The sequence below is a fragment of the Arachis hypogaea genome, chromosome 16 (assembly GCF_003086295.3).
Source record: "Arachis hypogaea cultivar Tifrunner chromosome 16, arahy.Tifrunner.gnm2.J5K5, whole genome shotgun sequence".
Classification (NCBI taxonomy): domain Eukaryota; kingdom Viridiplantae; phylum Streptophyta; class Magnoliopsida; order Fabales; family Fabaceae; genus Arachis; species Arachis hypogaea.
The window spans coordinates 45,781,813-45,807,876 of NC_092051.1; the positions used below are offsets into that span (position 1 = coordinate 45,781,813).

Here is a 26,064-nt window from a genome sequence, read left to right on the forward strand (position 1 = left end):
GCCGTATCAAGTACATCATCCAACTCTGGCTGCAGATTTTGAACTGAAAACTGCATTAATCAACTTGATGCCCAAGTTTCATGGCTTACCTGCTCAAGAGCCTATCAAGCACCTAAGGAATTTCCAAACAGCCTGTTCTACTGTTAGGCGTAATGGTGCAGATGAAACTTCTATTCTATTAACTGCCTTCCCGTTTTCTCTTGAAGGAAAGGCGAGGGAGTGGTACTATTCCCAACCTGAAGCGATTGTTACCAACTGGGATACACTCAGGAGAGAATTTTGGAAAAATACTTTCCAGCTGAAGTCACAGATAGACTGAGAAAAGAGATCTCCTGCATTGTTCAAGGAGAATCAGAGACTCTTTATGAGTACTGGGAGCGTTTTAAGAACCTTCTAGACGCATGCCCCCATCACGTAATCGACAGACTGGTGTTGATCAGCTACTTCACACAAGGCATGAAGCCTCAGGATAAAACTACACTAGATGGTGCTAGTAATGGTTCTATGAAAAAGTACAAGACCGCAGATGAAGCATGGCAACTGATCAGCGAGTTAGCTGAGTCCACTAAGAATCACAGGCACTGGCACAACCACTCAAAAGCTGTTGCAGAGGTTTCCTCTAGCATTGAAACTACTGCTCTTACACAGAGTATATGTGAAATGACCAACCTACTGAAGCAAATGCAGTTGTACCAACAACAACAAGCTCAGCCTCACCCACCACAACAGAGCTAACAGTTAGTCCCACAGAGAGTATGCGGAATCTGTGCTGATTATAGTCATTATGCTGATGAATGTCCGCAGCTCCAATAAGAAGATAATAGTGTGGCAGCTACACATAACTTCTATGACCGCCCGAATCAAGGATACAATTAACAAGGCGGCAATTACAACCAAGGTGGAAACTATAACCAAGGATGGCAGGAAAATTTCAACCAGGATTGGAGAGATAATTCCAACCATGGCTAGAGGGACAACTATAACAAAGGAGGTATCGATAACAATGGAAACCAGAGGTGGAATAACAACAACAGACAACAGAATCAGAACCAGCCTTACAGAGCACCTCACCTAAGACAATCTCAAGGATCCCAGCACAACCAACAACAAGTTCCTCAGATCACCTATCCTAATTCCTCATCAAATGACGAGATGCTTCGTTCTCTTGCACAAGGACAACAAGACATGCAGACGCAGCTGAACCCTACTTTAAATGGTCTGAATGCCACTTTACAAGCTCTCGCCTCCAGGATAGATTCATTACCTAATTCCATTAACCAACCTTTAAGATCCAGTGGAATTCCTTCTCAACCCCTACCTAATCCTAAAGGTGGCATCAATGCCATCACCTTAAGGTCCGGAACTACACTGCCAGAGAGGAACCATGAGGAGCTACGCCCAATAGTACACGCCCCAGCTGAGGATGTGATAGAAGTAGAAGATGCTGAAATGGAAGATGCTGAAGAAGAAGATAAGGTACAAGACATAGTTGAAGAAGAAGCAGTTCGACCAAGGAACGGTAAACCAATGGAAGCTGAAGCTGTACAGGACGCCATCCCTATCCCATTTCCACACCTGGAAAAGAAGTCCAGAAAGCAGATGGAACTTGATCCCAAAATGGTAGAAATATTAAAAAAGGTTGAGGTAACTGTTCCCCTTTTTGATGTCATTCAGCAGGTACCTAAATATGCAAAGTTTCTAAAGGATTTATGCCTTCATAAAGATAAAATTAATGAGTTAGAAACTATTCCTTTAGGTAGTTCTATATCTGCTTTAATGGGAGGTATACCTGAAAAATGTAGTGATTCAGGTCCATGCATGGTTAACTGTACCATTGGAGGTGTAATATTTTCTAATTGCATGTGTGACTTAGGAGTGTGTGTTAGTATAATGCCATTGTCTATATATGATACCTTGAGGCTCCCTCCCTTAAAAAGGTCGGCAGCTCATTTTGTGTTAGCAGATAAAAGCATTATTACAGTGGTTGGAATTGCTGAAGATGTATTAGTGAGCATTAAGGGGCTCACATTTTCTATTGACTTCTATATCCTGGAAATGTCCCCTAATGACTCAGGAAGACCATCATCAATCCTGCTTGGAAGACCATTCCTGAAGACTCCAAAATTCAAGCTGGATGCATTCTCAGGAACTTACTCCTTTGAAATAGATGGCAGAACAGTAAGTTTCAGTTTAAATGAAGCTATGAAGCACCCTCCAGAAGATCATTCTACCTTCCAGTGCGAAATCATTGATGAAACTGTAGCTGAAGTTCACCAAGAAGAAATAGAAGAGAAACACATGGAGCAAGGTCCAAGTGTGGGAACACCCTCTGAACACAATGCAGACACTTTGCCATTATCACTAGCCCCGAACGATCCAGAGCCTAGTCAAGAGCCTAAATCAGAATTAAAGCCCCTTCCTCCACACCTCAAGTATGCTTACCTTAAGGATATTCAGAAGTTCCCAGTTATCATTGCAAGGGAACTCACTTCTCAATAAGAAGAGCAACTGCTCAGTGTGCTGAAAAAATATAAGAAAGCAATAGGATGGAGCTTGGTTGATATAGTAGGCATTAGCCCTCAAGTTTGTGAACACAGAATATTCCTAGAAGAGAAAGCAAAGCCTGTCCGTCATCCTCAAAGAAGATTAAATCCAACCATCTTAGAAGTTGTCAAGAAAGAAGTAACCAGACTACTTGAAGCAGATATCATTTACCCTATCTCAGACAGTGAATGGGTCAGTCCAGTACAAGTGGTGCCCAAGAAGTCTGGAGTCACAACAGTAAAGAATGAGCATGGAGAGCTCCTGACAACTAGAGTGCAGAATTCATCGAGAGTTTGCATTGACTATAGGCGTCTCAACCAAGCCACTTGCAAGGATCACTAACCCTTGCCATTTATTGATCAAATGCTTGATTGCCTGTCAGGTAAATCCCATTATTGCTTTTTAGATAGTTATACAGGCTACTTTCAAATTCATATAACTCCTGAAGATCAGGAGAAGACCACTTTTACATGTCCCTTTGGAACGTATGCTTATAAAAGAATACCTTTTGGCTTATGTAATGCACCTGCTACTTTCTAAAGATGCATGATGAGTATCTTTTCAGATCTTATTGAGAACTGTATGGAATTTTTTATGGATGATTTTAGCATATATGGTGATTCATTTAGCCTTTGCTTGGATAGTTTGTCTAGAGTATTAGACAGGTGTGTTAGTAGAAACCTTGTATTGAATTTTGAAAAATGTCACTTTGTGGTAAAATAAGGAATTGTACTAAGACATGTTGTGTCTAATACTGGTATTTCTGTAGATCTAGCAAAGGTAGATGTCATTTCTAGTTTACCTTACCCCTCTTCTGTGAGGGAAGTCCGTTCATTCCTTGGCCACGCAGGTTTTTACAGGAGATTCATTAAGGACTTCAGTAAGGTAGCATTGCCTTTATCCAGATTACTGCAGAAAGATATTGAGTTTGAGTTCAGTGAGGATTGCATGCAAGCGTTTGATAAGCTGAAGATCGCCCTGACTCAAGCTCCAATTGTGAGAGGACCAGACTGGAGCCAGCAATTTGAAATTATGTGTGACGCCTCCAACCATGCAGTAAGAGCGACGCTGGTTCAGCACGAAGGTAAAGACCCTTTTGTAATTGCTTATGCGTCTAAGACTTTAGACGCTGTGAAGGCTGTCCAGGACAAGCATATAAAAAAGGAGAGAATTCAAACCAGGAGAGTTAGTTCTTCTATATAACTCTAGGCTGAGGCTCATGCCAGGTAAACTGAGATCAAGATGGGAAGGTCCCTATAGAGTAGAAAAGGAAGAGCCATACGAAGTTTTTCACCTGCGTAACCCTTCTAGCTCTAAATTCATCAAGGTCAATGGACATCGCTTGAAGCTTTACCATGGAGAAAAGATTAATGATCACAAAGAATTAGAGGTTTTCCTCTTGGAAGACCCACCAACAGAAGCAGAATGTGTCTGAAGAGCGTCCAACTTAAGGACGTAAAACCAAAGTGCTAGGTGGGAGACAACCCACCGTGGTATGATTATTCAGTTTCAGTCTTAGTTTTATTTTACTATATTATATTTTTATTTTTGTTAATGACTCTTCTCATTATCTCTGCATATAGCCTGCATTTGCATCTACATCCTACATATATAAAAAAAAAGAGAGCACGCGACGCGCAAGCGTCGCTGACGCATCCGCGTCATAGGTCCATTTGGAAGAAAAGAGAATTGAACAGAAAGTCACACAAAAGCATGGCTGGAGGCGTGCCTTAGGCACAAATATGCCCACGCGATCGCGTCATTCTGAAAAAGAGCCTCCCACGTATCCGCGTCACCCACGCGAACGCGTGTCCCTACAAAATCGACGTAAAGAGGCGTATGGCAGAGAGTTATGATGGAGCTGGGCTGGAATGATGCTAGAAGCACAAGCCCTATCACGTGAACACGTGACCCACGCGTCCGCATCATTTTCAAAATATGGCCATTCACGCGTCCGCGTCACCCACGAGAATGCGTCACCCCAAAATTTGGCAAAATGAGTATAAAACAGAGAGTTGTGCATACACGAGGCTGCACTCGCGCCAATAGCACAAATCAGGCCACGCGATCGGGTGACCCACGAGTCCGCGTTACCTGAACTTATCACCCACCACGCGATCGCGTGACCCACGCGTCCATATCACATGCGACGCACAGCTTATCCAGTTCAGCCAAGATATCTTATCTTTTCCTCCCCAAATCTAAATCTTTTCTTTTCCCTTCTTATTTTTTTCTTCTTTCTTCTTCCTTCTTTATTCTTTCTCACTTTTTACTTTGCCCCTTCCTTATTTTTCACATCCATTATCAAGGTTCTTTTCTTTCTTTCTTTACTTTTTACTTTTCCTTTATTATTTTTATTTATGCTTTCTTCTTTTACTTTCATTATCTATATTTTTTTTCTTTCATTTCCTTTCTTTTTATTCCTTTAATTGGTGTTAGAAATTTAATTAGGTGATTATTTACTTCTATATTTTGCTTGTGAGTTATTGTGAAATTGTTTGACAATTAAAATTACTTCTTAAAGGGTTGCTTGCATGTTCAATTTAATCCTTTCAATAACATATTCACCATGCATGCTATGTATTTGTGAAAAAGCCTGTATGGCATTGTGCATTATTTTTATATTACTCTATTATACTATTCTAATGCCTTTTTTTCACAAAACCCCTTTTATATTTTATTAATTAAATATAATTGTCAATACAAACAGGTTGTTAGTTTGAAAGGGTTGGTAATCTAACTTGGACATTGAATGCTTGATCTATGCTACTCATACCTTTACCAGCATGCCAATAAACATCTTGCATTTAATTTCCTTCACATGCACTTGCTATATTTCCATTGATGAACTTTTCACATGTAGTCATGACCATGTGTTAACGACATCCTTCTTTACCGTGCATTGATTATCACCCATAATATTCCCTCCCTTGCTTGAACCCTTAGCTTTACATATTACTTTCGTTTTTCCTTTTTCAAGATGGCCACCAAGAAAGATAAATAGAAAGCTACTCCCAAACCACCAGCAAGAAAAGAAACTAAAAGAACACTAGTGGCAGAGCCATCTTCAGCAGCAGTAAAGCCCTCAACAAAACGAATCAAGAGGATAATCAAGGTCGATGAAAAAGAAAAAGCTTTCCCAGCAAAGGACACTACGCGGTTCCCTAACCGCTACTGTGAGCAGATGTTCCCTATCCTAGTTGAGAGAAATTATAATAACGAATACCTTCTCATCCTCCCGACCAACATTGCTGAATTTGTTGAGCCCCGCATTGAGAGTAGACAATGTGGATTCCTACAGAGACAGCCAAGGCAGGTTAACCTTTCATGGGTAGTTGAATTCTACTCCAATTTTCACATGCCAACCATGCAGTCTGTCTATGCCCGTCAGAAGCAAGTTCCCATAACAGAAGAGGCTATTCAACGAGCTTTAGATCTTCCCTCTGCTCCAAAAGGATTGGACGCATTCCAAGAAGCCTCATTCAAACGCCAAACATACCAATTTAATTGGGACGCCGTTCTCAGAGTTATAGCACAACCTGGCAGCAGATGGATCTATGGATACCATCGGTCCCGACCTAAGGGCATATTGGCTTCAGCACTAACCTTGGAGGCTCGAATACGGGCACAGATTATGTCCCATTACGTCTTTTCGAGCACTCACGAGTCCTCTTTCACCGCAGACATGGCAGTTTTACTTTGATGTATCCTTACAGACTAGCACCTTAATTTACCAAGACACATTCGGCATGCTATGGGACACATACAGATTGCGGGCAATCTACCTTTTCCCGCCTTAGTTTCAAATCTAGTCTCAGCAGCCGGAGTCTCCTACAGAGCTGGGGACACCAAGGCCATGATTCCACGAGATGATCAATACGTCTCCAACGGGAAGTATATCAGACCTCCAGCAGTCACTATCAACCAGAGCACAGAACCAGCAGAAGACATTCCTTCTCTTTCCACATCACAAGCACCTTCAACAAACCAACTGCTCCATCAGATACTTGAGAGGCTAGACCGGCTTGACCGGAAAGGAAAGCAAAGTGAGCACCGTAACAAGCACCGATTTACATACCTCAAGGAGCTGATTATTGGAAACCACCCACCTGAAAAAGAACCAGACACCCCGGACTCCACTTCATTTACCAGCACAGGGAGCCATGACGGTCCCGATTGTGGAGATGCTGCTACCAGCCCCCCTTTATTCCTGACAGATGGCACCGAGGACGGTGCAAAGCTTTAAGTGTGGGGAGGTTGGTCAGTACCTGATTTTCGGAGGTAATTTCTCTTCCTAAACACCAATAAAATAGGATATTTAGTTAATTTTTCTTTTGTTAAGATAGGATAAATTGCATAGGTTATTTGCATGCATGTTCTAATTGGTTGAAAATAATAAGTTTCTTTTTAAGCCCTTATTTTTGAAAAATTTCACTAATTTAAATTAAAACTTGTGTTAAACTTGTTCAGAAGTTGTAATTGGAACATGGTTTAAAGCTAGAACACACAACCTGTGAGACTTGAGCTTAATGAAATGGTTACAATATTTAACCATAAAAATTTTATTCTTGTGTGTTTGCTTCTCTATAATTGTAATCTTTATTTTGTTCCATCCTATATGTCCAATGTTTAATGTGTTATATGCATGCGTATGATTGAGGCCATTAATTATTTTAACTCACTTATCCCAAAATAGCCTACCCTTCCATTTACCTTTGTTAGCCACTTTGAGCCTTTCTTAAAATCTCATTTGTTCTATATTTTACCACATTACTAGCCTTAAGCAGAAAAATAATTAAATATCCCAATTGAATCTTTGGTTAGCTTAAGATAGAAACTGTGTGTCAATTGAATTTGGGAAGATTGTGGGAACATGGGTTAATAAGGGAATGTGTCATGATAAAAAATTGGGAATTTGGGTACCTACTCATGTGAAACTAAGAAAAAATTATAAATCCATGTGAATTGGCAATGTTATTTTTATGCTGAAAAAAAATCCAAAAATATTCAAGTAATTAAGTAATTAAATAAGGGGACAAAATTACCCTAATGCTAAGTTAAGATCAAATAAAAGCCAATGCATATGTAATACAAGTTAAGAGAAAAGTTGATGCATGAGTATGTAAAACAATGGTGGGAGAATTCTGGGTAGTTAAGGATGATCTAGGAAGAAAATAGAGTATGTAAGTTAGGTGAAAGCTTAGGATAATCAAGGATCCAATTTATAGCTCACTTAGCCATATATATACCCTTACCTTTACCTTGGCCCCATTACAACCTTTAAAAGACCTCATGATGTTTGCATTGATACATTAAATACTTGTTGATTGGTTAGGTGAAGAACAAAGTTTAGAAAGCATGATTAGAGAAGAGTATAGTGATTACCCTATACACTAGAGAGATTAGAGTGCATATACATCACGAGTGAGGGTTCAATGCTTAATTCTATGTTCCCTGCTTTCATGAGCTGTCTTCTTACAAGTTTACTTATTCTTATTGTATGATTTGAGTTAGTGAAGTTTGAGTTATTTTTGACTTGAAGAACTTATTTATTTTAACCAAGTAGACAAAATCATATAGTTGCATTCATATGCAAATGTTGCATTGCATTGCATGAGTCTTACTTTTCCTGCTCATTTATTTTATCTCCTTAAGCTAAGCATGAGGACATGCTAATGTTTAAGTGTGGGGAGGTTGATAAACCACTATTTTATGATTTATCTTGTGTTTAATTGAATGGTTTCATCAAATCTTCACCCACTTATACATACTAATTGCATGATTTTATAATTCCTTCCTAATATTATTTTATGATTGAAAACTTGCTTCCTAGAGACCTTTAATTAGTATATTTTAATTCTCTTTTATACCATTCGATGCTGTAATCCGTGTGTTAAGTGTTTCAGGCTTCATAGGGTAGGAATGGCTTGGAGAATGGAGAGGAAGCTTGCAAAAAATGGAAGGAACACAAGAAACTAAGGAGATGACCAGCGAACACCGACGTGAGCGCATGGCCCACGCAAACACGTGGAATGGAGAAAAACACAGCGACATGAGCGCGTGCCTGACACGTACGCATGGATTGGAGTCTGCATGAATGACGTGAACGCGTAAACGACGCGCTCGCGTGACAAGGAAAATCGCTGAATGACGTGAACGCATAGACGACGTGTACGCGTGACCTGTGTGATCTGCAGAATTGACAGAAAACGCTGGGGGTAATTTCGGGCCGCGTTTTGACCCAATTTTCGGCCCAGAAACACAGAATAAAGCCAGGGAACATGCAGAGACTCAACACACACATCTTAGACATAATAGACATACAATTTTAGATACATTAGGATAGTTTTAGGTTTTTAGATCTAAATTTAGAGAGGATTACTTTCCCTCTAGGTTTACTTTACATTCACTATTTCATGCTTTTGGATATTGAAGAGTCATTACCTCCGTTGAAGACATTATTCTAGGTTGTTTACTTGTCCCTTACTCTTCCATATCCTTATTTATTTTATTTAGAGTTCTAATTGGATTATTTTCATGAATTGTTAGTGAAGAGGATTACTTTTACTTCTAATTAATTTGGCTCTATTTTATTTTAATTAATTTATTATGTCTTCTTATATTTTTCTGAGTATTATATTAATGTCAATGGAGTAGATTCCCAAACTTGACATGGGGGTTGATTAAAAGGAGACACTTGAGTTGGAAGGCTTAAGTGCTGATTAAACTGGAAGTTGTTGGCTAGTTATGTATTTACTAACGCTAGACCTTTCCAAGGGAGAGGACTAGGATTTGCGAATAAGGGTTAGCTCAATCACTTGACTTTCCTTTATTTAGTAAGGGTTAAATAAGTGAAAACAACAACCTTTTTGATACTACACTTAAGAGATCCCAACAAGGATAGAACTTCCAATTAATCATTCCCTTAGTCAAGGCCTTTTTATATTAATAATAATTCTTAGTTTTATTACTTTCATTTATAATTATTGCTTATTATCCAAACTTAAACTCTTTCGAAAATTCCTGATTAATAAGTTAGCACCCTTTCCTGCAACTCGTTGGGAGACGACCTGGGACTCATACTCCCAGTATTTTTATTTCTAAATTTCGTGACAACTTTTCTAAATTGACAAGGCGGATCTCAGTTGGTTAAGAACTATACTCTCAACACATTCTTTATATTAATTTCTTAATTAGCTGACTTCTGCCTGCACGTCAGACATCATTGATGAAACTGTAGCTGAAGTTCACCAAGAAGAAGTAGAAGAGAAGCACATGGAACAAGGTCCAAGTGTGGGGACACCCTCTGAACATAATGAAGACACTTTACCATTATCACTAGCCCCGGATAATCCAGAGCCTAGCTATGAACAGAAATTGGAATTGAAGCCCCTTCCTCAACACCTCAAGTATGCTTACCTTGAGGATAATCAGAAGTTCCCAGTTATTATTGCAAGGGAACTCACTTCACAACAGGAGGAGCAATTGCTTGGTGTACTGAGAAAGCATAAGAAAGCAATTGGATGGAGCTTGGCGGATATAGTAGGCATCAGCCCTCAAGTTTGTGAGCACAGAATATATTTAGAAGAGGAATCAAAACCTGTCCGTCAACCCCAAAGAAGATTGAATCCCACCATCTTAGAAGTTGTTAATAAAGAAGTGACTAGGCTACTTGAAGCATATATCATTTACCCCATCTCAGACAGTGAATGGGTCAGTCCAGTACAAGTGGTGCCCAAGAAGTCTTGAGTCACAACAGTGAAGAATGAGCATGGAGAGCTCCTGACAACTAGAGTGCAGAATTCATGGAGGGTTTGCATTGACTATAGGCGTCTCAACCAAGCGACTCGCAAGGATCACTACCCCTTGCCATTCATTGATCAGATGCTTGATCGCCTGTCAGGTAAATCCCATTACTGCTTTATAGATGGTTATAAAGGATATTTTCAAATTCATATAGCTCCTAAAGATCAGGAGAAGACTACTTTTACATGTCCCTTTGGAACGTATGCATATAAGAGGATGCCTTTGGGCTTTAGTAATGCACTGGATACTTTCCAAAGATGCATGATGAGTATCTTTTCAGATCTTATTGAGAACTGTATGGAAGTTTTTATGGATGATTTTAGCGTATATGGTGATTCATTTAACCTTTGCTTGGATAGTTTAGCTAGAGTATTAGACAGGTGTGTTAGTTCAAACCTTGTATTGAATTTTGAAAAATGCCACTTTATGGTAAAACAAGGGATTGTTCTAGGACATGTTGTTTCTAATACTGGTATTTCTGTAGATCCAGCAAAGGTGGATGTCATTTCTAGTTTACCTTACCCCTCCTCTGTGAGGGAAGTCTGTCCGTTCCTTGGCCATGCAGGTTTTTACAGGAGATTCATTAAGGACTTCAGTAAGGTAGCATTACCTTTATCTAGACTGTTGCAAAAAGATATTGAGTTCGAGTTCAGTGAGGATTGCATGCAAGCATTTGATAAGCTGAAGATTGCCCTGACTCAAGCTCCAATTATAAGAGGACCAGATTGGAGCTAGCCATTTGAAATTATGTGTGATGCCTCTAACCATGCAGTAGGAGTGGCGCTGGCTCAGTGCAAAGATAAGGACCCCTTCGTAATTGCTTATGCATCTAAGACCTTAGATGCTGCTCAGTCTAATTACACTACTATTGAAAAAGAGCTTCTTGCTATTGTTTTTGCTCTGGATAAATTCCGAGCCTATTTACTAGGAACTAAGGTGGTAGTGTACTCAGACCATGCAGCTCTAAAATATTTATTAGCTAAAATAGAGTCCAAACCAAGATTGATACGTTGGATACTACTGCTGCAAGAATTTGATTTAGAAATTAAGGATAGGAGTGGTAACCAAAATTTAGTGGCAGACCACTTGAGTCGCCTTGAGAACATTAAGGATGACTCCACTCCTATAAATGATGCTTTTCCATTTGATAGCTTGCGTGCAGTATCTGAAGTAGTTCCTTGGTATGCACCTGTAGCTAATTATCTAGTTAGACATACTTTCCCTCCTAATTTTATTAAGCATCAAAGGGACAAGCTGAAAAGCGAGTCTAATTATTATATATGGCATGACCCATATTTATGGAGGTGTGGTGCTGACCAGGTAATTAGAAGGTGTGTGCCCCAAACAGAATTCTAGTCCATTTTAGAGGCATGCCACTCTTCTGAGAGTGGAGGACATTTTGGCCCTCAAAGAACAGCTAGAAAAATTTTAGACTGTGGATTCTGGTGGCCTAGTCTTTTTAAAGATACTGCTGAATTTTGTAAATCTTGTTCCCCATACCAAAGGTTTGGTAATATATCCAAGAGGGATGAGATGCCTCAACAAATTATGCTTTTCTGTGAAATTTTTTATGTTTGGGGCATTGACTTCATGGGTCAATTTTCAAACTCTAATGGTTACCTTTATATACTGTTAGCTGTTATGTTTCTAAATGGGTGGAAGTCATTCCTACCTGTACTGATGATGCTAACACTGTTCTTTCCTTTGTTAGAAACCATATTGTTTATCACTTTGGATCACCACGAGCAATCGTGAGGGATCAAGGCACTTACTTTTGTAACAGAAGACTAACAGGATTATTGAAGAAGCATGGGATTGTTCACAAAGTAGCAACAGCTTATCATCCCCAAACCAATGGAGAAGCAGAAGTATCTAATAGAGAGATTAAGCCTATTCTGGAGAAGATAGTAAAGCCTCATAGGAAGGACTGGAGTGCCAGGCTACAAGATGCACTCTGGGCATATAGAACAGCATACAAGACACATATTGGGATGAGCTCCTTCCGCTTAGTGTACGGAAAGTCTTGCCACCTTCCAGTAGAGGTGGAACACAAGTCTTTCTGGGCTGTGAGGGAGTGCAACATGAATTTTGAAGAAGCTGGTGCTGAAAGGAAGCTGCAACTAGCAAAATTGGAGAATCTTCGCCTAGAAGCATATGACAACTCCAGGCGATACAAAGAGAAGATGAAGGTTGTCCATGACAAGCACATAAAACGGAGAGAATTCAGACCAAGGGAGTTAGTTCTTCTTTATAATTCCAGACTGAGGCTTATGCCAGGCAAACTGAGATCAAGATGGGAAGGTCCTTACAGAGTAGAAAAGGCAGAGCCATACGGAGTTTTTCACCTATGTCATCCTTCTAGTTCAAAATTCATCACGGTCAATGGACATCGCCTAAAGCTTTATCATGGTGAGAAGATGAAGGATCACAAAGAACTAGAGGACTTCCTCTTGGAAGACCCACCAACAGAAGTAGAATGAGCCTGAAAAACGTCCAACTTAAAGACGTTAAAGCAAAGTGCTAGGTGGGAGACAACCCACCATGGTATGATCATTCCGTTTCAGTCTTAGTCTTATTTTACTTTATTCTATTTTGTTTTTGTTAATGACTCTTCTCATAATCTTTGCATATAGCCTGCATTCACATTTGCATACTGCATATAAAAAAATGCACGCGACGCGCAAGCGTTGCTGACGCGTCCGTGTCATAGGTGCATTCGAAACAAGGAAGAAAAGAAGCAGAGAGTTACGCGGGAGCGTGGCTGGAGGCGTGTCTTAGGCACAAGCATGCCCACGCGAACGCGTCCCTGACGCATCCAAGTCATATGAAAAATTAGCCTCCCACGCGTGCGCGTCGCCCATGCGCACGCGTGACTTTGCAAAATCGACGTAAAAAGGTGTATGTCAGAGAGTTATGATGGAGTGGGGCTGAAATGATGCTGAAAGCACAAGACCTATCACACGAGCGCGTGGCCCACGCGTCCGTGACATTTTTCAAAAGGATGCCATTCACGCGTGCGCGTCACCCACGGGCACGCGTCACCCTAAATTTTGGCAATATGCAAACGAAACAGAAAGTTGTGCATACGCAAGGAGCCCTCGTGCCAATCGCATAGTTCATTTCACGCGAACGCGTGACCCACGCATCCGCGTCGCCTGCGCCACACAGCTTATCCAGATCAGCGCCAGATATCTTATCTTTTTTTCCCCTAATCCTAATCTTTTCTTTTCCTTCTTATTTCTTTCTTCTTCCTTCTTTCTTTTTTATCCCTTCTTACTTTTTACCTTCTCCCCCCTTTTTTTTTCACATCCATTATCAAGGTTCTTTTCTTTTCTTCTTCCCTTTTTACTTTTCCATTATTATTATTATTTTATTTATGTTTTCTTCTTCTTTTAATTTTTACTTTCATACTCTATGTTTCTTTTTTCTTTCTTTTTCTTTTTTACACTATTTTAATTGGTGTTAGAAATTTATTTGGGTGATTATTTTCTTCTATATTTTGCTTGTGAGTTATTAAAGAATTGTTTGACAATTAATATTACTTCTTAAGGGTTGTTTGCATGTTCAAATTCAATACTTTCAATAACATATTTACCATCCATGCTAATTGTTTGTGAAAAATCCCGTATGGCATTGTGCATTATTTTTAAATTATTCTATTCTACTACTCTAATGCCTGTTTTTTTCACAAAACCCCTTTTTATATATTATTCATTGAATATAATTGTCAATACAAAAAAGTTGTTAGTTTAACAGACTTGATAATCAAATTGGGTAATTAATGCATGATCTATGCTACTCATGCCTTTGCCGACATGCCAATAAACATCTTGCATATTATTGCCACAACATGCACATGCTATATTTCCATTGATGAACTTATCACATGTAGTCACGACCATGTGTTATCGACATCCTTCTTTACCGTGAATTGATTATCACTTATACTATCCTCTTCCTTACTCTAACCCTTAGCTTTAAAAGTTACTTACTTTTTCCCTTTTCAGGATGGCCACCAAAAAGGGTAAGAGAAAGCTACTCCCAAACCACTGGCAAGGAAAGGAACAAAAAAAGCACTAGCTGCAGAGCCATCTTCAACAACAGTAAAACCCTCGATGAAGTGAATCAAGAGGATCATCAAGGTCGATGAAAAAGAGAAAGCCTTTCCAGCAAAGGACACTGTGCGGTTCACTAACCGCTACTGTGAGCAGATGTTCCCTATCCTGGCGGAGAGGAATTATAATAATGAATAACTTCTCGTCCTCCCAACCCACATTATTGAATTTGTTGAGCCCCGAATTGAACGAAGACAATGGAGATTCCTACGGAGACAGCCACGGCAGGTCAATCTTTCAAGGGTAGTTGAATTCTACTCCAATTTTCACATGCCAACCATGCAGTCTATCTATGTCCGTCAGAAGCAAGTTTTCATAACTGAAGAGGCCATTCAACAAGATTTAGATCTTCCCCCTACTCCAGAAGGATTGAACAAATTCCAAAAAGCCTCTTTCAAGCGCCAGACATACCAATTTGACTGGGACACCATTCTTAGAGTTATAGCACAACCTGGCAGCAGATGGATTTATGGATACCATCGATCTCAACCTAAGAGCATATTGGCTTCAGCTCTCACCTTGGAGGCTCGAGTATGGGCACAGATCATGTCCCATTACGTCTTTCCGAGCACTTACGAGTCCTCCTTCACTGCAGACATGCCTGTTCTACTCTGGTGTATCCTTACAGACCAGCCTCTCAATTTACCAAGACACATCCGGAATGCTATGAGACATGCACAGATTGCGGGCAACCTACCTTTTCCCGCGTTAGTTTCAGATTTAGTCTCAACAGCCGGAGTCTCCTATAGAGCCGGGGACACCAAGGTCATGATTCCACGAGATGATTAGTACGTCCCTAATGGGAAGTATATCAGACCTCCAGCAGCCACTACCAACCGGAGCACAGAACCAATGGAAGATATCTCTTCTCCTACCATATCACAAGCACCTTCAACAAACCAACTGCTCCATCAGATATTTGAGAAATTGGACCGGCTTGACCGGCAAGGAAAGCGAAGAGAGCGCCGTAATAAGCGCAGATTTACATACCTCAAGGAGCTGCTTGTTGGTAACCACCCACCTGAAGAAGACCCAGACACCCCAGACTCCACTTCATTTACCAGCACAGGGAGCCATGATGGTCCCGATTGTGGAGATGCTGCTACCAGATTCCTTTTGTTCCTGACTAATGGCGCCGAGGATGGTGCCAAGCTTTAAGTGTGGGGAGGTCGGTCAGTACCTGATTTCTGGAGGTAATTTCTCTTTCTTAACACCAATAAATTAGTTATTTTTCTTTTGTTAGGATAGAATAGATTGCATAGTAATAGGTATTTGCATGCATGTTCTAATTGGTTGAAAAAATAATATGTTTCTTCTCAAGACTTTATTTTGAAAAAATTTCACTAATTTAAATAATTTTTTTTGTGTTAAATTTGTTTGAAAACTGTAAATTGGAACATAAATGATAGCTAGGAATACACAACCTGTGAGAATTGAGCCTAATTACATGGTTACACTATTTAACCATAAAAATTTTATTCTTGTTGTTTGCTTCTCTATAATTGTAATCTATATTTTGTTCCATCCTATATGTCCAATATTTAATGTGTTATATGCATTCATATGATTGAGGCCATTGTTTGATTATTAACTCACTTATCCCAAATAGCCTACCCTTTCATTTACCTTTGTTAGCCACTTTAAGCCTTTTAAATCTCATTTGTTCTATATTTTACAACATTACTAGCTTTAAGCGGAAAAACAAGTAATACCCCAAATTGAATCTTTGGTTAGCTTAAGACAGAAATTGTGTGTCAATAAACTATGGGAAAATTGTGGGAACACGGGTTAAAAAGGGAATGTGTCATGATAAAATATTGGGAATTTGGGTACCTACTCATATGAAACTAGAAAAATTAAAAATCCATGTGCATTGGCAATGTTATGTTTATTTTTATGCTTCAAAAAAAAATCCAAAAATATTCAATCAAATGAATAAGGGGACAAAATTACCCCAATGCTAAGTTAAGTTAATGAAAAGATCAATACATATGTGATACAAGTTAAGAGAAAAGTTGATGCATGAGTATGTAATACAAAAGTGGGAAAATTTTGGGTAGCTAGGCATGAATTTAAAAGTATAGAGGGTATGTATAGGTAAGAGCTTAGGTTAATCAAGGATTCAATTTATAGCTCACTTAGCCATATATATATATACCCTCACCTTTACCTTAGCCCCATTATAACCTTGAAAAGACCTCATGATGTTTGCATTGGTACATTAAATACTTGTTGATTCGTTAGGTGAAGAACAAGGTTTAGAAAGCATGAGTAAAGAAGAACAAAGTGATTTTCCTATACACTAGAGTGACTAGAGTGCATATACACCATCAGTGAGGGTTCAATGCTTAATTCTATGTTCCCTGCTTTCATGAGCTGTCTTCTTACAAGTTTACTTATTTTTATTGTATGACTTTAATTAATGATATTTGATTTATATTTGTCTTGAAGAACTTATTTATTTTTAACCAAGTAGGCAAAATCATTTTAGCATATAGTTGAATAAATATCCATAGGTTGCATTGCATTGCATGAGTCTTACTTTTCCCTACTTATTTATTTTATCTCCTTAAGCTAAGCATGAGGATATGCTAATGTTTAAGTGTGGGGAGGTTGATAAACTACTATTTTATGGTTTATCTTGTGTTTAATTGAGTGGTTTTTATCAAGTCTTCACCTACTTATTCATATGATTTGCATGATTTTATAATCCCTTCCTAGTACTGTTTTATGATTGAAAACTTGCTTCCTATAGATCTTTAATTAGTATATTTTAATTCTCCTTTATACCATTCAATGCTGTGATCCGTGTGTTAAGTGTTTTAGGCTTTATAGGGCAGGAATGGCTTAGAAAATGAAGAGGAAGCTTGCAAAAATGGAAGGAACACAAGAAACTAAGGAGATGACCAGCGAGCACCGACGCGCACGCATGGCTCACACGAGCACGCGGAATGGAGAAATTTACAGTGACGCGTGCGCGTTCCTGACGCGTACGCATGGATTGGAGTCTGCACAAAAGATGCGCACGCATGGACGATGCGTACGCGTGACAAGAAAATTCACCAAATGACGCGCACGCGTGACTGACGTGTACGCGTGACAAGCACAATCTGCATAATTAACAAAAAACGCTAGGGCGATTTCGGGATGCGTTTTGACCCAGTTTTTGGCCCAGAAACACAGAATAAAGCCAGGGAACAAGCAGAGAGTCAATACACACAGACGCACATAGAGACATATTCACATATTCTCATTAGGATAGTTTTTAGATTTTTAGATCTGAATCTAGAGAGAAATTACTCTTCCTCTAGTTTCTCTTTACATTCCTAGTTTATTGCTTTTGCTTTTGGATATTGAAGAGTCATCACCGCCGTTGAAGATACTATTCTAGTTTGTTTCCTTACTTACTCTTTTATTTATTCCATATTCTTAATTCTTGTTTAGAGTGGGAATTGGATTATTTCATGGATTGTTAATACAAAGAAGATGTGGAAGAATCTAGGATTATGAGGAGGGAAGGTGGGGATCCTGTGGGGTCCACAAATCCTGAGATGATCCTGTGAGATCCACAGATCTTGAGGTGTCAAGGATTTACATCCCTGCACCAATTAGGCATGTAAAATGCCTTTGCATGCAATTCTGGCGTTTAAACGCCGAACTGATGCTTGTTCTGGGCGTTCAACGCCCAGATGCAGTATGTTTCTGGCGTTGAACACCAGTTCTATGCTTGTTTCTGGCGTTCAGCACCAGATTCATGCTCTGTTCTGGCGTTGAACACCAACCAGATGCTCCTTACTAGCGTTTGAACGCCAGTGAACTCCTCCTCTAGGGTGTGCTATTTTTTTATGCTGTTTTTTATTTTTCTTCAATTTTTTCAGTTGTTTTTGTGACTCCACATGATCATGAACCTATGAAGACATATAACTAATAAAAAATATAATTAAATAAAAGTTGGGTTGCCTCCCAACAAGTGCTTCTTTAATGTCAATAGCTTGACAGTGGGCTCTCATGGAGCCTCACAGATGTTCAGAGCATTGTTGAGACTTCCCAACACCAAACTTAGAGTTTGGATATGGGAGTTCAACACCAAACTTAGAGTTTGGCTGAGGCCTCCCAACCCCAAACTTAGAGTTTGACTGTGGGGGCTTTGGTTAACTCTGCAGTGAGAGAAGCTTACTGTGCCTCTTTTCCATGTTTACAGAAGGATGTCCTTGAGTTTTAAACTCAAGGGAGTCCTCATTCAATTGAAGGACTAGTTCACCTCTGTTAACATCAATCACAGCTCTTGCTGTGGCTAGGAAGGGTCTTCCAAGGATGATGGATTCATCCTCATCCTTCTCAGTATCTAGGAATATGAAATCAGCAGGGATGTAAAGGCCTTCAACCTTTACTAATATGTCCTCTACTTGTCCATAAGCCTATTTTCTGGAATTGTCTGCCATCTCTAATGAGATTTTAGCAGCTTGTACCTCAATGATTCCCAGTTTCTCCATTACAGAGAGTGGCATGAGGTTTATTCCTGACCTAAGATCGCACAGAGCCTTTTCAAAGGTCATGGTGCCTATGGTACAAGGTATTAGAAACTTTCCAGGATCCTGTTTCTTCTGAGGCAATCTTAGTTGATCCAATGCATTTAGTTCATTGGTGAACAGGGGAGGTTCATCTCCCCAAGTCTCTTTACCAAATAAATTGGCATTCAGCTTCATGATTGCACCAAGGAACTTGGCAACTTGCTCTTCAGTAACATCTTCATTCTCTTCAAAAGAAGAGTACTCTTCAGAGCTCATGAATGGCATAAGGAGGTTCAATGGAATCTCTATGGTCTCTAGATGAGTCTCAGATTCCTTTGGTTCCTCAGAGGGGAAACTTCTTATTGATCACTGGACGTCCCAAGAGGTCTTCCTCCTTGGGATTCACGTCCTTCTCCTCTCTTGTGGGTTCGGCCATGATGGTCAATTCAATGGCCTTGCACTCTCCTTTTGGATTTTCTTCTGTATTGCTTGGGAGAGTACTAGGAGGGATTTCAGTGATCCTTTTACTCAGCTGGCCCACTTGTGCTTCCAAATTTCTAATAGAGGACCTTGTTTTATTCATGAAACTCACAGTGGCCTTAGATAGATCAGAGACTAAGTTTGCTAAATTAGAGGTATTTTGTTCAGAGTTCTCTGTTTGTTGCTGAGTGGATGATGGAAAAGGCTTGCTATTGCTAAACCTGTTTCTTCCACCATTATTAAAGCCTTGTTGAGGCTTTTGTTGATCCTTCCATGAGAGGTTTGGGTGATTTCTCCATGAGGGATTATAGGTGTTTCCATATGGTTCACCCATGTAATTCACCTCTGCTATTGCAGGGTTCTCAGGATCATAAGCTTCTTCTTCAGAAGATGCCTCTTGAGTACTGTTTGATGCAGCTTGCATTCCATTTAGACTTTGAGAAATCATATTGACTTGTTGAGTCAATATTTTATTCTGGGCCAATATGGCATTCAGAGTATCAATTTCAAGAACTCCCTTCTTCTGAGGCGTTCCATTACTCACAGGATTCCTCTCAGAAGTGTACATGAACTGGTTATTAGCAACCATGTCAATGAGTTCTTGAGCTTCTGCAGGCGTTTTCTTTAGGTGAATGGATCCACCTGCAGAAGTATCCAATGACATCTTAGCTAATTCAGACAGACCATCATAGAATATATCCAGGATGATCCATTCTGAAAGCATGTCAGAAGGACACTTTTTGGTCAGTTGCTTGTATCTCTCCCAAGCTTCATAGAGGGATTCACCTTCCTTCTGTCTGAAGGTTTGAACATCCACTCTAAGCTTACTAAGCTTTTGAGGAGGAAAGAACTTGGCTAAGAAAGTCGTGACCAGCTTATCCCAAGAGTTCAGGCTATCCTTGGGTTGAGAGTCCAACCATATTCTAGCTCTGTCTCTTACAGCAAAAGGGAAAAGCATGAGCCTGCAGACTTCAGGATCTACTCCATTAGTCTTAACAGTATCACATATCTGCAAAAATTCAGTTAAGAACTGAAAAGGATATTCAGATGGAAGTCCATAAAACTTGCAGTTTTGTTGCATTAGAGAAACTAGTCGAGGTTTTAGCTCAAAATTGTTTGCTCCAATGGTGGGGATGGAGATGCTTCTTCAATGTAAATTAGAATTAAGTGCAGTAAAGTCACCAAGCATCCTCCTTGCATTATTATTATTTTCGGCTGCCATCTCCTCTTCTTGTTCGAAAATTTCTGTAAGGTTATCTCTAGATTGTTGTATTTTAGCTTCTCTTAATTTCCTCTTCAGAGTCCTTTCAGGTTCAGGGTCTGCTTCAACAAGAATATTCTTGTCCTTGCTCCTGCTCATATAGAAAAGAAGGGAACAGAAAAATAATAATAGGGATCCTTTTTACCAGAGTATAGAGGTTCCCCTGTGTGAGTAGAAGAAGAAAAGAGTGTACTGTAAAGAAGAGAAGTGGAAAAACTCGAACACAGAGAGGGAGGTAGTGTTCGAATTTTTGGATGGGAGAGAAGTGTTAGTAGATAAATAAATAAATAGAAATAGATGAGAGAGAGGAGAATTTCGAAAACAAATTTTGAAAAGGGGTTAGTGATTTTCGAAAATTAGGAGGGAAATAAAAATAAAATTAAAATTTAAACAATTAATTAATTAAAAAGAATTTTTGAAAAAGATGGAGATATTTTCGAAAATTAGAGAGAGGGAGTTAGTTAGGTAGTTTTGAAAAAGATAAGAAACAAACAAAAAGTCAATTAGTTAGTTGAAAAAGATTTGAAAATCAATTTTTAAAAGATAAGAAGATAAGAAGTTAGAAAAGATATTTGAAAAAAATATGATATGAAAAGGTATGATTCTGAAAAAGATAAGATAAAAAGATATTTTTGAAAAGATATGATTGAAATTAGTTTTGAAAAATATTTGATTTTTAACATCACAATTAATGACTTGATTCACAAGAAATCACAAGATATGATTCTAGAACTTAAAGTTTGAATCTTTCTTAACAAGCAAGTAACAAACTTGAAATTTTTGAATCAAAACATTAATTGTTGATGATATTTTCGAAAATTAGGAGATAAAATTGAGAAAAAGATTTTTGAAAAATATTTTCAAAATTTTCGAAAATAAATAAGAAAAATGAAAAAGATTTGATTTTTGAAAAAGATGAGATTTTTTAAAAAGATAAGATATTTTTTTGATTTTTGAAATTTTTTATGATGAGAGAGAAAAACACTAAAAATGCTCAATGCATGGAAATTTTAGATCAAAACAATGAATGCATGCAAGAATGCTATGAATGTCAAGATGAACACCAAGAACACTTTGAATGTCAAGATGAACACCAAGAACTTATTTTTGAAAATTTTTATATGCAAAGAAAACATGCAAGACACCAAACTTAGAAATCTTTCATGTTTAGACTCTTTGGATGCAAGAATGCATATGAAAAACAAGAAAAGATGCAAAATAAGAAAATATGAAGATCAAACAAGAAGACTTACCAAGAACAACTTGAAGATCATGAAGAACACTATGAATGCATGAATTTTCAAAAAAATGCAAAATGAATATGCAATTGACACCAAACTTACAATTTGACTTAAGACTCAAACAAGAAACATGAAATATTTTTTATTTTTATGATTTTCTAATTTTTTTTTTGTATTTTTCGAAAATTAATTTGAAAAAGAAAAATAAGGATTCCAAAATTTTTAATATGAATTCCAGGAATCTTGCATTCTTAGTCTAAAGCTTCAGTCCAGGAATTAGACATGGCTCACTAGCCAGCCAAGCTTTCAATGAAAGCTCCGGTCCAAAACACTAGACATGGCCAATGGCCAGCCAAGCTTTAAGTGACAAATCAAGCATACAGCAGCTGATGGATTAGCAACAACTAGCTTGCTCTTGATAATGTTGGGTTGGAAGCCCCAGTCCAAAAGAATTTAGACATGGCTTTGTAGCCAGCCAGGCTTCACATGCTTCATGAAACTCTAGAATTCATTCTTAAAAATTCTGAAGAACATAATATAAATTTTTTTTTGAAAATATTTTTTTTTTTGGGAAAAACGAAAAAGAGGAAAATATTTTTGAAAAATTTTTTTTTGAAAACTTTTTGAAAATAAAATAAGAAGAAAATTACCCAATCTGAGCAACAAGATGAACCGTCAGTTGTCCAAACTCGAACAATCCCCGGCAACGGCGCCAAAAACTTGGTATTGCGAAATTGTTACTCAGGTTGTAAAATTTGTTGTTCGTTCTCTCCTTGGCAATGGCGCCAACAAACTGGTTCACAATACTATGGTCCAAACATAACTTCACAACTTCGCACAACTAACCAGCAAGTGCACTGGGTCGTCCAAGTAATAAAACCTTACGTGAGTAAGGGTCGATCCCACGGAGATTGTTGGTATGAAGCAAGCTATGGTCACCTTGTAAATCTCAGTCAGGCAGATATCAAATGGTTATGGAGTTTTCGAAAATAAATAATAAATAAATGGAAGATAAAGATAGAAATACTTATGTAATTCATTGGTGAGAATTTCAGATAAGCGTATAGAGATGCTTTCATTCTTCTGAACCTCTGCTTTCCCGTTGTCTTCATCCAATCAGTCTTACTCCTTTCCATGGCAAACTTTATGTAAGGGCATCACCGTTGTCAATGGCTACATCCCATCCTCTTGTGAAAAAGGTCCAATTGCTCTGTCACAGCACGGCTAATCATATGAGGTTCTCGATCATACTGGAATAGGATTCACCCTCCTTTTGCGTCTGTCACTACGCCCAGCACTCGCGAGCTTGAGGTTCATCACAGTCATTCAATCCTTGAATCCTACTCGGAATACCACAGACAAGGTTCAGACTTTCTGGACTCTCATGAATGCCGCCATCAATCAAGCTTATACCACGAAGATTCTGATTAAGAGATCCAAGAGATAGTCATTCAATCTAAGGTGGAACGGAAGTGGTTGTCAGGCACGCGTTCGTAGGAGAATGATGATGATTGTCACGTTCATCACATTCATATTGAAGTGCGAATGAATATCTTAGAAGCGGAATAAGTTGAATTGAATAGAGAAACAGTAGTACTTTGCATTAATTCGTGAGGAACAGCAGAGCTCCACACCTTAATCTATGGAGTGTAGAAACTCTACTGTTGAAAATACATAAGTGATGAAGGTTCAGGCATGACCGAGAGGCCATCCCCCAAACGTGATCAATATGATCTAAAGATGAACTAAAAAATCATAAGATGTCTAATACAATAGTAAAAAGTCCTATTTATACTAAACTAGTTACTAGGGTTTACAGAAGTAAGTAATTGATGCATAAATCCACTTCCGGGGCCCACTTGGTGTGTGCTTGGGCTGAGCTTGAATGTTACACGTGCAGAGGCTCTTTCTGGAGTTGAACGCCAGGTTGTAACATGTTTCTGGCGTTCAACTCTGGTTCGTGACGTGTTTCTGGCGTTTAACTCCAGACTGCAGCGTAGAACTGGCGTTCAACGCCATTTTGCGTCATCTAAACTCGTCTAAAGTATAAACTATGATATATTGCTGGAAAGCCCTAGATGTCTACTTTCCAACGCAATTGGAAGCGTGCCATTTTGAGTTCTGTAGCTCCAGAAAATCCACTTTGAGTGCAGGGAGGTCAGAATCCAACAGCATCAGCAGTCCTTCTTCGACCTCTGAATCTGATTTTTGCTCAAGTCCCTCAATTTCAGCCAGAAAATACCTGAAATCACAGAAAAATACACAAACTCATAGTAAAGTCCAGAAATGTGAATTTAACATAAAAACTAATGAAAACATCCCTAAAAGTAACTAGATCCTACTAAAAACATACTAAAAACAATGCCAAAAAGCGTATAAATTATCCGCTCATCAGTACGCGTCAGTGAGGCGTACATGTAGGGTGGGTTGTGCTCTTGGCATTCCACCTGCACAGTTCCAACGTTACTCTCTGGTTTTTGTACCAGAGAGCGCCAGCATCACTATGACGCGTGCGTGTCGGGGACGCTTACGCGTGAGTTGGCCCTTTTTTTAATATATATATATATATATATGTATTAAAATAAATCAGAACAAAGGTTAAAATGCATAGTTGAAAATTATCACAAACACGCAATGAAGTAAAGATAAGCAAATAAATAAAATAGAACTATAAAAAGGGAAGATCATACCATGGTGGGTTGCCTCCCACCTAGCACTTTTCTTTAACGTCCTTAAGTTGGACGGTCCATAGGCTCAGTCCTCTTCGTTGGTTGGGTCCTTCAAGAGGAAGATATCCAGCTCCTTGTTGTTCTTCACTTTTGCACCACGATAAAGCTTTAAACGGTAGCCATTTACTTTGAAAAAGGTGGGGCTTAAGGGGTGACTTAGGTGGACAACTCCATACGGTTCAACCTTCTCCACCATGTAGGGCCCATCCCATCTTTACCTCAGTTTGCCCCGCATTAATCTCAACCTTGAGTTGTAGAGAAGGACTTGAGTTGTAAATCTCCACCATGTACCGCCTTCACATTTTCTTTGTAGAGCCTTGAGTTTTCATACGCTTCTAGCCCAATGCACTCCAATTCCTCCAGTTGTAATTTTCTTTCAATTCTAGTTCCTCCCAATCCTGAGTTGCATTCCTTCACAGCCCAGTAAGCCTTGTGTTCCACCTCTACCGAAAGGTGACAAGCTTTTCTGTACACTAGGCGGAATGGACTCATGCAGATTGGTGTCTTATAAGTTGTCCGATAAGCCTATAGTGCATCTTCAAGCATAGAGCTCCAGTCCCTTCTATGAGGTTTAACATTCTTCTCGAGTATGCAATTGATCTCTCTATTAGACACCTCGGCTTGGTTATTTATTTGGGGATGGTAAGTTGTCGCCACCTTGTGAATGATGCCATGTCTCTTCATCAAACCTGTCATTCTTCTGTTACAAAAATGAGAGCCTTGATCAGTCACATTTGCTAGTGGTGATCCAAAGTGACAAATAATATTATTTCTAACAAAAGAGACAACCACGTTAGCATCATCAGTACGGGTAGAAATTGCTTCCACCCATTTAGAAACATAATCAATAGCTAATAGAATATATAAGAAACCATTCTAGTTTGGAAAGAGACCCATGAAGTCAATACCCCAAACATAAAAAATTTCACAAAACAACATGAGTTGTTGGGGAATCTCATCCCTCTTAGATATATTTCCAAACATTTGGCATTGGTGGCAAGAATTACAGAAAAGATTTGTATCCTTAAAGAGTGTGGGCCACCAAAATACGCAATCTAAAATTTTTCTTGTAGTTCTTTGAGGACCAAAGTGGCCACCACTCTCAGAAGAGTGGTAAGCCTCTAAGATAGACTGGATTTCGAATTGTGGAACACACCTTCTAATTATTTGGTTAGCACCACATCTCCACAAATATGGATCATCCCATATGTAATACTTGGACTCGCTCTTGAGCTTGTCCTTTTGATGTTTAGAAAAATTTGGACGAAAAGTTCGACTAACCAAATAATTAGCAATGGGTGCATACCAAGGAACCTCCTCGAATATTGTCTGCAAGCTATCAAGTTGAAATGCATCATTGATAGGAGTGGAGTCACA

The 26,064-nt window shown here is 39.0% G+C and overlaps 2 non-coding genes across 2 annotated transcripts; one reads left to right on the forward strand and one right to left on the reverse strand.

The window, feature by feature from the left end:
- Positions 1 to 312: 312 nt before the first annotated feature.
- LOC112761747 (small nucleolar RNA R71) lies at positions 313 to 419 on the reverse strand. The gene has a single exon (XR_003182126.1). It is a non-coding gene; the product is annotated as a small nucleolar RNA R71 (small nucleolar RNA).
- Positions 420 to 20,174: 19,755 nt separating this feature from the next.
- LOC112760798 (small nucleolar RNA R71) lies at positions 20,175 to 20,282 on the forward strand. Its single transcript, XR_003181220.1, has one exon. It is a non-coding gene; the product is annotated as a small nucleolar RNA R71 (small nucleolar RNA).
- Positions 20,283 to 26,064: the final 5,782 nt, after the last annotated feature.